General features: G+C 36.0%; 1 non-coding gene across 1 annotated transcript; it reads left to right on the forward strand.

Annotated features, from left to right (window-relative positions):
* Window positions 1-9,819: 9,819 nt before the first annotated feature.
* LOC128287456 (small nucleolar RNA R71) lies at window positions 9,820-9,926 on the forward strand. Its single transcript, XR_008278156.1, has one exon. It is a non-coding gene; the product is annotated as a small nucleolar RNA R71 (small nucleolar RNA).
* Window positions 9,927-11,122: the final 1,196 nt, after the last annotated feature.

Genomic DNA, 11,122 nt, shown 5'->3' on the forward strand with positions numbered 1-11,122 from the left:
TTACTATTCGAAACTTATAATTTTCTTTACAATTCAATCCTTACTTCACTTCTAACTTGAAATTCTATCAATTTAAACCTTAATTCATCATTTTATTCAACATGGAAAATATCTAGAAATCTAGTAAATTTCAAAACTTCAACTTAGTTTGAACAAAACTATGTTCTAAAGCTTTTAAAACATCAAAATTAAGTAAAAAGGGCTTGATTGACTTACCAATTAAATTTCCAAACCTTCAAACCTTAAATTTACCCTTTTCTTTTCTTTCTCCTTTCTTTCTCCCGATTTCGTTCCATATTCTGTTTCTTTTCATTTTTTTTCTTTCTTCTATTTGCTTTATATATAATATAATAATATATTAATTTATTATACTTACTTAAATAATAAGTAAATAATAATTTAATTTATGAATTTAATTTTAACACATGTCATCACCATCAGCATACACTTGTCTTTTATTTATTTATTTATTTAATCAATATAAAATAATATTATTATAATAATATTTACTTAAATAATAAGTAAATACATACATGTATTACAAATGTATGCATAATATTTATTACACATGTATTTTATTTTTATCACACACTTGGCATTCACTTTGCCTTATTTACTTATTTAGTCCCTTCAATTTTTTATTCTATAATTAAACTTTCACACTTTATTCAATTTAATCCTTTTATCCAATTATCCTTAATTTAAGCTAATTCACTTAATTAAACTCTAATTAACCACTCAATTAACTTCGTAAATATTTTTAATAGATATTTACGAATCTATTTTTTAGAAACAGAGATCCAAAAATACACTTTTTCGATAATTGTAAAATTCGGGTCATTACATGAATTGACGGATTTTTAGTTTTGTACACTTTAAGTGTACTACACGAGTGTATCCATCGATATTTCAAATAAATTCAACGGGTAAAGTTTTGACATGGCTAAATTGAACTTAAAATGATCTATCATGGAAACGTAGATGTAATATGAAAGTTACTATATGATAAGCTCATCTTTGATTCTTGAAATTTATATAAATATCATGACTACGTTGTTTGATGAGAGCATGTGTCTAGGTAATTAGCCACAATGTTTTCGATGCATGTTTATATGCTTACTTTAAATGAATATGATTGGTAAGTTAATTTCCTGCTATACGAACTTACTAAGCATTTTAAATGCTTACTCAGTTTTCTTTTCTTTGTTTTATAGTGCTCAGAAGCTCGTAAAGGTTGGAATTGGTTGGAGCACCATTGATACGTGATATTTGCGACAGGTTTTAAAAATTTATAATTAATCGTTCTTGAAACTAACTATTATCATGATGAAGGAAAGTGTACCTATTGAATAGTAGTATAGCTTTAGTAAGACTGGATTGTCAAACCCAAAGGAATCAAGAATTCTAGTAATTACTGTCTTTTTATTATCTAGCCTAAAAATTAAGGGATTTGTTTATCTAAACTAATTAACTAAACTAAGGGTGCACAGAGAAAAAATTGGGAAAAGCTTTTAGGAAAACTCGATTGTTTAAGACAATACCCAAGGAAAAATCCACCTAGACTTCACTTGTTATTTGACTTTGAATCAGACGATTTATTCATTTGACTTGATCCGTAGAAATCCCTAAGTTATATTATTATCTCTCTCGAGACTAATAACGTCTAACCCTAGGTTGATTAATTGAAATCTCTTTCTAATTAACATCCTAGTGTTGCATTAACTCAATCTATGGGCTCCCTTATTAGGTTTCACCCTAATCTGGCAAAATCTTGTCACCCTATCTCTAGGCATGCAATCAACTCCGCTTAATTACGACAAATTTACTCTTAGACAGGAACTTTTGCTCCTCTGAATAAGCGCATTAACTTGAATCAATATCCAGGAATATTAAAACAAGAATTAAGAACACATAATTAAGAACAAGTCAAATATTTATCATACAATTCAGATAATAATAACAAGATCCGTCTTAGGTTTCATTCCCCTTAGGTATTTAGGGGGTTTAGTTCATAATTATGAAAGAAAACATCTCAAAAGAATAAAGATAACAAAACATAAAGAAAACCCAAAACTCATGAAGGAAATTAAAGGGAGATCTTCAGTCTTGATAATGAATCCGGCTTCTAAGATGGATCAATCGGCTTTCCTTGAGTAATTCCTACCTCTTACTCCCTGTCGTCCTCTAAGTGCCTCCTTAGGTGTTTAAATAGGGTTTAGAATGCCTAAGAGCCCTCGAAAGTGACCTTTTCTGAATAGGACTATACTTGGGCTCGACAGGGACACACCCGTGTGACACGCCCGTGTGCTATTGCTTCAGACCGTGGTCAAGGCAGTTAAATAGGCAAGGGCATGTGGTCTGTAACATCCTGATTTTCGGGTTTTTCGCGATTCCTAATATTTTAAGTAATTTTCTAAAATTTGGTATGTGATTATGGAATTCATAATTTGGGTGTGTAAATGGGCTTATGGAAGGCTTATGAGTTAGCCAAAACCCGGTTGAATTTTTAAATTTTGGACTTAGGAGTTAGGGGTTCTGGCTAGGTGCCTTATATTAAGTTGTGGGTAAAGTGTATCAAAAAAAAGAGCTTTGGTAGAGTGGCAAGGGTGACGCCACTAAGCTCCTAAAAAGGTGGCGTGTGGAGCATAAGGAAGACACAGGATCGATTCCTGTGTTGGCAAATAAGGGTATTTATTTTTATGTGCAGGAAGGGTAAGTGTTGGAACCTAAGTGGATTCTGTAAGAGGAGAGTTAGATCAAGTCAAACGCATGGATTAAGGAGGGATAAGGGAGAGATTTTAGGATTTGAGAGAAGGATAGAGCTTAGCCATTTGGAAGGGGTTAGAGAGGAATTGGAGAAGGGTATTAGGTTAGTAATTTCGGCATTAGGGTCTTAATGTGCCATTTTCTCCTTTGTTTTAGTTTTTCTCTTCTTTTCTTCCCTAGCCGAATCTACCATCCTTCCTCTCATCTTTTCTCCATTTTCTTTTTCAAAATCCAGCCTATTACTTTCCTCTACTCATTTATTATTTCTTTCTTTAATCTCTACTTCTGCCGAAATACCGCAAAAAGCCGAAATCAGTGAAGATAGGTGGGTGCCGATTCTTTGTGACCAGCAACCTTTTCTTTCCTTTTCAATAGTTGGCGTTCAATTCCTTTACCTTTTAGGCATCCGGATTCAAGAGGAGGAAGACTGTGGTAAGTGTTCAAACACTAAACAATTCCTAGTGTAACTATGGCCAAAAGCCGAAACCCCTCTAGTTTAGGGAGGTGGCCGAATGTGGGTGTACGCCTTATGAGGTCTTATTTTAATATTTTTGGTTTATTTATTGAAGGAGCAGCAAGGTGTAGTGTCGACTTGGAGTAGCTTGGATCACCGGAGTGGCTAGACCTAGTCATCAATCGCGACAAAGGTAAGATTCCTAAGGCCATTATGGATGGTGGCCGAATGTGTAAGTATTAGTATTAGATGATTTGAGGTTTGGTTCAATTATGGGAAGCTGATTATTAACGATGGATTATAGGAGAAATCGTGTAGGAGATCTCGTCGAGGAATATCGCCAAACAGGTGTGTAACGAACCCTTTTCATAGCTTAAAGCGATAAATGCCGAAAAGTAAAATGCCAAATTCGGCATTTCGAGGACTTGTGAGCAAGCGAACGCTCACTAGTTAGTTAGAATCGATGAGATGATGATCGGGAATAATGGAAACGGTAAGGACGTGTTTTTGGCGTTCACGGTAAGTTGGGCCTCGAGGGGCTGAATTAGGGCCCAATAGGATTTCGGGCCCATTTGGGTAAATTTGGTAGGAAATGGAAATCTGTTAAATTGCATGTTAAAAGCTATTATCTTTGTTATGGATATAGGCTAAATGGGCCTAGATGATGAATCGGCTAAGTAGGGCCCATTAGGGTTTTTGGCCCAATAACTCGTTTTAGCTAAAATGGGTCGAATCACTTGTTTGCACCCATGAATTGTTTGTAAAGTTAATGAACATGGAAACCCTAATCTTTGGTAAAATTACAAGATTACCCTTATAATATGAAAATGACCGTTTTGCCCTAGGTAAAATGACCATTATACCCCTAGGGTTTATATATGAACTTAATGCATGGGATTTTGATAAACATGATATGTATGATATGCACATGACATGTATGATATGCACATGATATGTATGATATGCACATGAGATGTTCATAAATGCATTGGGTTGGGTTTTTATATAGATGGAGGAAGTGCAAAAGGGCTTATGCCCCAGTTATTAAAAGGGCTTATGCCCCAGTTATTTAAAAAGGGCTTTGCCCCAGTTATTAAAAGAGGCTAGGCCTCCAGTTATATGATAAAGCACTATCTTTGCCAAGAGAGAGTTATGGCGGGGTGGGTCGAGTTAATCCCACATGGTGTGTTGGTTGGTACGGTGGAGAGTAGCGGATGGTGGGTTGATTAGCCTCCCCAAATAGGTTGCATTCTTTCATTGACATTACATGTGACATAAAATGGGCCTTTGGGCGTCTGGGATTCTGAAGAAAGGCTTCGCCCAAGAATATGAAATATGAAAAGGCTTCGGCCCAGTGTTATGAATTATGAAATATGAAAAGGGCTAAGGCCCAGTACATGTTTGAGATTGGTTTTGGGCTTAGACCTAACAGGCTGTTATTGTTTTGGGCTCTGAAAGGGCTTATTGCACACCGAGTTTCCAAACTCACCCCTTTCCTTAACCTTGCGGTGAGCCTTGATGTGGGGACTTGGGCGGAGGGATTTGAGTAGCCACGGTGATTGTCTTTGGACTATTAAATAAGCGTTGGTTTTCATTAGTTTCCTTTAATTATTATTTATTTTGGGTTGTAATAAGGCCATTTTAACCTTCCTTTTATTTCTTTTCGGATTATTTTAATTTTAATAACTTCAAACCGGTTGATAATTATTCAAATGGGCTAGACTTAGGAAGTGTTTTCAAAACGATACTTGTTTTCAAAAGAGTTCAACACCACGATTAATCGATTTATCAAAGTCGTTCACTTAAACAAATCTAAACTCGATATAACAAAGTGTGGCTATGGTTGTGGGCATGTCTAGGATTGGATCCAATCAAAGAGCTTGGTACTTAAGCAGCCTTCATGGCTCACCTCCTCTATCTCGGATACCTACCTGGTGCCCAGCTTCCATACACCTTGTTAACTCAACAAAATATATGGTTTTTAAAACACTAAAACGGAATGTGGGTTTTCAACTCCAATGTGGTACGTCAGATTCGGCCATAACGTCTGGGCTGGGTTTGGGGTGTTACATGGTCTACCCGTGTGAGTCGTGCTTCGATTTTGCCAAATGGACACGGTTGTGTGGCTTACCCATGTGAGGAAGTCCAGGCCGTGTTGATTTCCTATCTTGGCCCGTTTTCTCCATTTTTGGCCCGTTTCTTGCTCTTTTTACTCTCCTATGCTCACCTAAGTATAAAACATGAAATTTAAGGATTAGGAGCATTGAATTCACCAAATCTAAGGAGAAATCATCCATAAATGTGCTAAGCATGGGATAAAAATATGTATAAATTACGGTTTATCAAATACCCCCACACTTAAGCATTTGGTTGTCCTCAAGCAAAATCCTCAACTCACAATCAAAATAAATTCTTCTCAACTTATAATCCCTATAGATAATATCTCAAAATAAACCATAAGTAATCATACATTAAGAATTCAACTAGAAGAACATCAAAGTTTCAAACATTCCAAGTTGAGCATTTTATCATGAAAACATAGGTGTCTCCCCTCATCTAAGTGATTACCTTTGATTCAAAATATCTCAAAGTTTAACCTTTTCACTAAAGATTCACTTAAATCACTAGAGGTGTTTAAGGACAAGAAATTTAGCACTCAACAGTCAATATGAAAAGTTATTACCTTAGGCTTGCGTGAAAATCAAATCTCCACCACTACAAATTGAGATGATTCATCAATCAAAAGGTCTTTAGAGGGTTGTAACGTGGCTTTGGTTAGGGGGTGTGGTTACAAGCTGAAAAAGAAGGTTAGAATCGAGATTGAATTTAAAAATTACCTAACTAGAAAAATACTACAACTTGATAAATTACATTTCTAATTAGAAAATCCTAGAATTGAGCTTTTCTTCATGGGATAAGAAATTTAAATACTTAAGCTCAAAAAAACAAAGAATTACTACTAATATGTATGTATGTTTTTTTTAAGAACAAGTCAAATAATATAGAACTTTGCTAATTATTGTAACGAAAAATAAAACACAGCTAAGCAATTAATTCAAATCAAATCTCGACAAAAATATGGATCAAATTAGGGGATTTCAACAATAATGGGTTATGGGTTAATATTGAAGGTAAATCAATGAATGGCTTGTTAGGCTCAAAGGGATTCACTAAGGGTTAATTATGAAGGTAGGCTTTTATGGAGTGAGTGGGTTAAACCTAAGTGCCTTTATCATCTTGACATATCAAATCAAAGGTGTAATCTTGACATGTATAATCAAGCAAGTTCTAGAATAACAGATCAATATTGACGTACTCAAAGCAACAATAAAAGTGAGCATGAAAGAAATAATAGATGCTCTAAAGGCTCAAGATCTCACAAAAATTATGGCTTTGTGATGTTTAAACCTGTGAACTTCAACTTAAGATAATACCTAAACTTGGGGAAACAATCTAAACATTTTTAATTCTCAAAAATCAACTTCATCATGTTTGATTCTCTAATTCCTTAAAGTTTAAACAATCAATGCATGAATGCTTATGTTTTAATTCAAGACATATTAATAAAAATCATTAATCAAAATTTATTTTAATAATGATATAAGAAGATTACATGAAAATAAGACAAAATTCAGAGATTTTTTTGATAATGAAATAAATAACCCCCTTACACTTAAGATGTACATTGTACTCAATGTACAAAGTTAGATTTAATGAAAAATATAGATATAAGATCAGAAGATAGGGAGAGAAGTGAAACTTCCTGAATAATGAATGGACTCCTTGAATTGGAGTTATGGGGAATAATCGGCCAAGGCAATGATGAGATTGGAGGAGGATGCTTCGGTGGTGGTAGAGGTTGGTTCTACAACCATAGTGTCTAGCGAAGAAGTTATCATGGTGGTTGGGCAGGACATGACAACCGTGGAGGACCTTTTCCAATGGAGTTGCAAGTTCCTAAGTAATAGTGAGCTTTGGAGCTCTTTATAATTGTGATAGAATTAGGAACTTCTTTTAGAAAATATAAAGAAGCACAATTACTAGTAAAGAAATAGCCGAATAAAAATTATAAAATCTTAAGATAAAATAAAAATAGTATTAAAGGGAAATAAAAAGTAATTTAAAAATATAAATAAGATAAAAAAAAGTAAAAATAAATAATAGGTGTTTATAAGGAAATTAGGGCACACGGCCGTGTGGCACGCCTGTATGCCCTCATTTCAGCTCGTGCGTTTTGTGGTTTTCGGAATTGGGCACATTGGTGCACACGGCCATGTTGCACGGTCGTGTCATTCTTCATTCGATTCTCCCACGCCTGTGTATGCAGGCGCACACCCGTGTTGTTTTGACAGGCTCGACCACGGTCGGTGGGCACAGGCATGTCGCACGCCCGTGTTAATTTGGTAGGATTACCCATGGCCATGTCGCACAGCCATGGCAACTTATCGCATCTCGTGTTGGGGAAAAATTTTTCCCTATTTTCACACGGTCGTGTCTACGCCCGTGGTGTGAGCACGGCTGAAGGCATGCCCATGTGCTTGGCCGTGTGGATTAGAAAACCTGTGTTTCAAGGACTCAATTAGTAATTAGACGTTAAAAACTAAAATTTTAAAGAAATCAATACTGTTAGTGCTCGGGTTGCCTCTCGAGAAGTGCTTATTTAGAGTCTAAGCTTGACATACCTCCCTTTTGCATGGTCATGATGGTGCAAGGAGTTTACACTTCTCGTTCCTGCTACCAATTTCATCAAAATAAGGTTTTGAGATGAATTTGGGATGAATTACCTCAACTGTACCATATGGAAAAATGTTGAGTACCGTAGGAGGGATTGCACCGTTAGGTTCAGGAGTGGCAATATGAGGGTCTGCTGCATCTAGTAGTACTTTGTCTCCAACCTTAAGTTGATTTGGTCAAATATTGAGCTCATCATGGCATGATTTTGGTTTATCGTGTGTCCTTGGTTTATGTGTTTTCAATTCATCTAGTTCCTTGATTTGTAGCCTTCGTTTTTCATTGATAGGTTCTTTGTTGTTACTTGAACAAGGCTCATGTGTGCTCTCCGAACATGTTTCCTGTAAAGAAGGTTGCACACATGGTCAGTATTAATAGGATTACGAGCTTGAAGAGTAACTGAGTCATCACCTACACGCAGTGTGAGTTCACCTGTGCCAACATCAATAACGGTTCTAGCAGTTGCTAAAAAGGGCCTTCCTAGAATTAGAGGTGCGTCACTACCCTCTTCTATGTCTAGAACAACAAAATCGATAGGGAATATAAATTTATTAATTTTTACAAGTACATTTTCAATGATACCTCTAGGAAATCTGATAGTTTTATCAGCTAACTGAATACTCATCCTAGTTTGTTTGGGTTTCCCAAGACTTAATTGTTTAAACATTTTGTAGGGCATGACATTAACACTAGCCCCTAAATCAGCCAAAGCATTTTTAACATTTAAGCCACCAATTAAATAAGGAATTGTAAAACTCCCTGGATCTTTCAATTTGTTGGCTAGCTTGTTCTGTAGAATGGCTAAGCAAACCGCATTTAACTCCACATGTGACGCTTCATCCAACTTCCGTTTATTTGCTAAAAGCTCCTTTAAGAATTTGACTGCGTTTGGCATCTACGAAAGAGCTTTAATAAACAGTAAGTTAATGTGTAATTTCTTTAATAGTTTAGGAATTTACCAAATTGTTCATCTGTGCGGTCTTTCCTTGTCGCATTGAGGTACGGCACTCGTGGTTTGTACTCTTTGCTTACCGGTTTCTACTCACTGTGGTCTACCTCGCCTTTACCTTCACTTACCATAATTCCTTGCCTCGGTTCTGGTTCAGGTTCAACTAACCCTTCCTCGTCTTGGATGGTAATTGCATTGAGTTGTTCCCTTGGGTTAGATTCAGTGTTACTTGGCAGGCTACCTTGTGGTCGTTCAGAAATCAATTTAGCGAGTTGGCCTATCTGAGTTTCGAGCTCTTGGATCGACGCCTATTGATTCTTAGGTGCTATTTCAGTATTTTGAAAGTGAGTTTCTGAAACCGAGATAAACCTTGTTAGCATCTCCTCAAGGTTCGGCTTTTTTTCCTTTTGGTAAAGTGGTTGTTGGAAGCCTGGAGGTGGTGGTGGTCTCTGATTCTCTTGGCCTCCCCATGAGAACTTTGGGTGGTTCCTCCATCCTACATTGTAAGTGTTACTATAAGAATTATTTTGAAGTCAAAGATTATTACCCATATAATTTAATTGCTCGTTTTCCATGATGTGGTCATAAGGTGGGTATTCTGAATTGCTCGTTCCTTCTCCACTTGCATTGCATTGCATTACTGGGTGAACCTGTAAAGAACCAAGAAAACCATCAATTTTTCTATTCAAAAGTTCTACCAGATTAGAGAGCATGGTAACCGAATCGACGTTAAAAACACCAGCTGCTTTCGTTGGCTTTGTCCTCATGACTTGCCACTGATAATTATTTAGTGACATCTCTTCTATAAGCATCCTCAGGTGTCTTATTATTGATAGCCCTACCAGCGGCTGCGTCAACCATCTGTCTAGTTGAAGGATTCAGGCTATTGTGAAAAGTTTGAACCTATAGCTAGAGTGGTAACCCATGGTGAGGGCACCTTCTCAACAGATCCTTGTATCTCTCCCATGCATCGTACAGTGTTTCTGGATCTATCTGTACAAAAGAAGAGATATCATTCCTTAATTTAGCCATTTTAGTAGGTGAAAAATCTGTTAGTAAAAACTTTTCGGTCATTTGTTCCCAAATAGTGATTGACCTTCGTGGTAACGAGTTTAACCACTGTTTAGCCTTATTCCTTAATGAAAATGGAAATAACTGAAGGCGTATAGTGTCGTTAGAAATGCCATTGATTTTAAATGTGTCGTAAAACTCCAGAAAATTCGCCAAGTGATTATTTGGATCCTCATCCTGCAAACCATCTAATTGAACAAATTGCTGTATCATTTGAATCGTGTTAGGTTTCAGTCCAAAATTATTTGCAGCAATAGCAGGCCTAACTATACTTGACTTAGTTCCTGTTGATTTCGGTTTAGCATAATCATACATAGTGCGTGGAGCATGATTCTGATTTACTGGATCAACGATAATCGCAGGAGATAACGGATTTTCCTGATTTTCAGCCATCTCCTCGGTTGTGGTTTGAATATCATCCTCTTGTTCTTCCTCTGTGTATCTTAAGCTTTGCCTTATTTCTCTTCAGTTTCTGCGAGCTGTGCGATCGATCTCACTATCAAAAAGTAATGGTCCTGACGGGTTTCTTCTGGTCGCAAACTAGAAAAACCTATTAGAAGCGAATAAAAGAAAAAATTAGAAAAGAAAATAAAAATTTAAATTACAAATAAAGTAAAATGGCTAAAGTAATAAAAATTGAGTGTTCCTAATATCTTAAGTTCCCCAAAAACAGTGCCAAAAACTTGATACGTGATATTCATGATAGGTTTTAAAAATTTATAATTAATCGTTCTTGAAACTAACTATTATCACAATGAAGGCAAGTATACCTATCGAACAGTTGTATAGCTTTAGCAAGACCGGATTGTCGAACCCAAAGGAACCAAGAATACTAGTAATTACTTTCTTTTTATTATCTAGCCTAAAAATTAAGGGATTTGTTTATCTAAACTAATTAACTAAACTAAGGGTGCACAGAGAAAAAATTGGGAAAAGCTTTTGGGAAAAATCGATTGATTAAGATAATACCCAAGGAAAAATCCACCTAGACTTCACTTGTTATTTGACTCCTAATCAGACGATTTATTCATTTGACTTGATCCGTAGAAATCCTTAAGTTATATTATTATCTCTCTCGAGACTAATAATGTCTAACCCTAGGTTGATTAATTGAAATCTCTTTCTAATTAACACCCTAGTGTTGCATTAAC

Source organism: Gossypium arboreum, chromosome 13 (genome assembly GCF_025698485.1).
Source record: "Gossypium arboreum isolate Shixiya-1 chromosome 13, ASM2569848v2, whole genome shotgun sequence".
In the NCBI taxonomy this organism is placed as follows: domain Eukaryota; kingdom Viridiplantae; phylum Streptophyta; class Magnoliopsida; order Malvales; family Malvaceae; genus Gossypium; species Gossypium arboreum.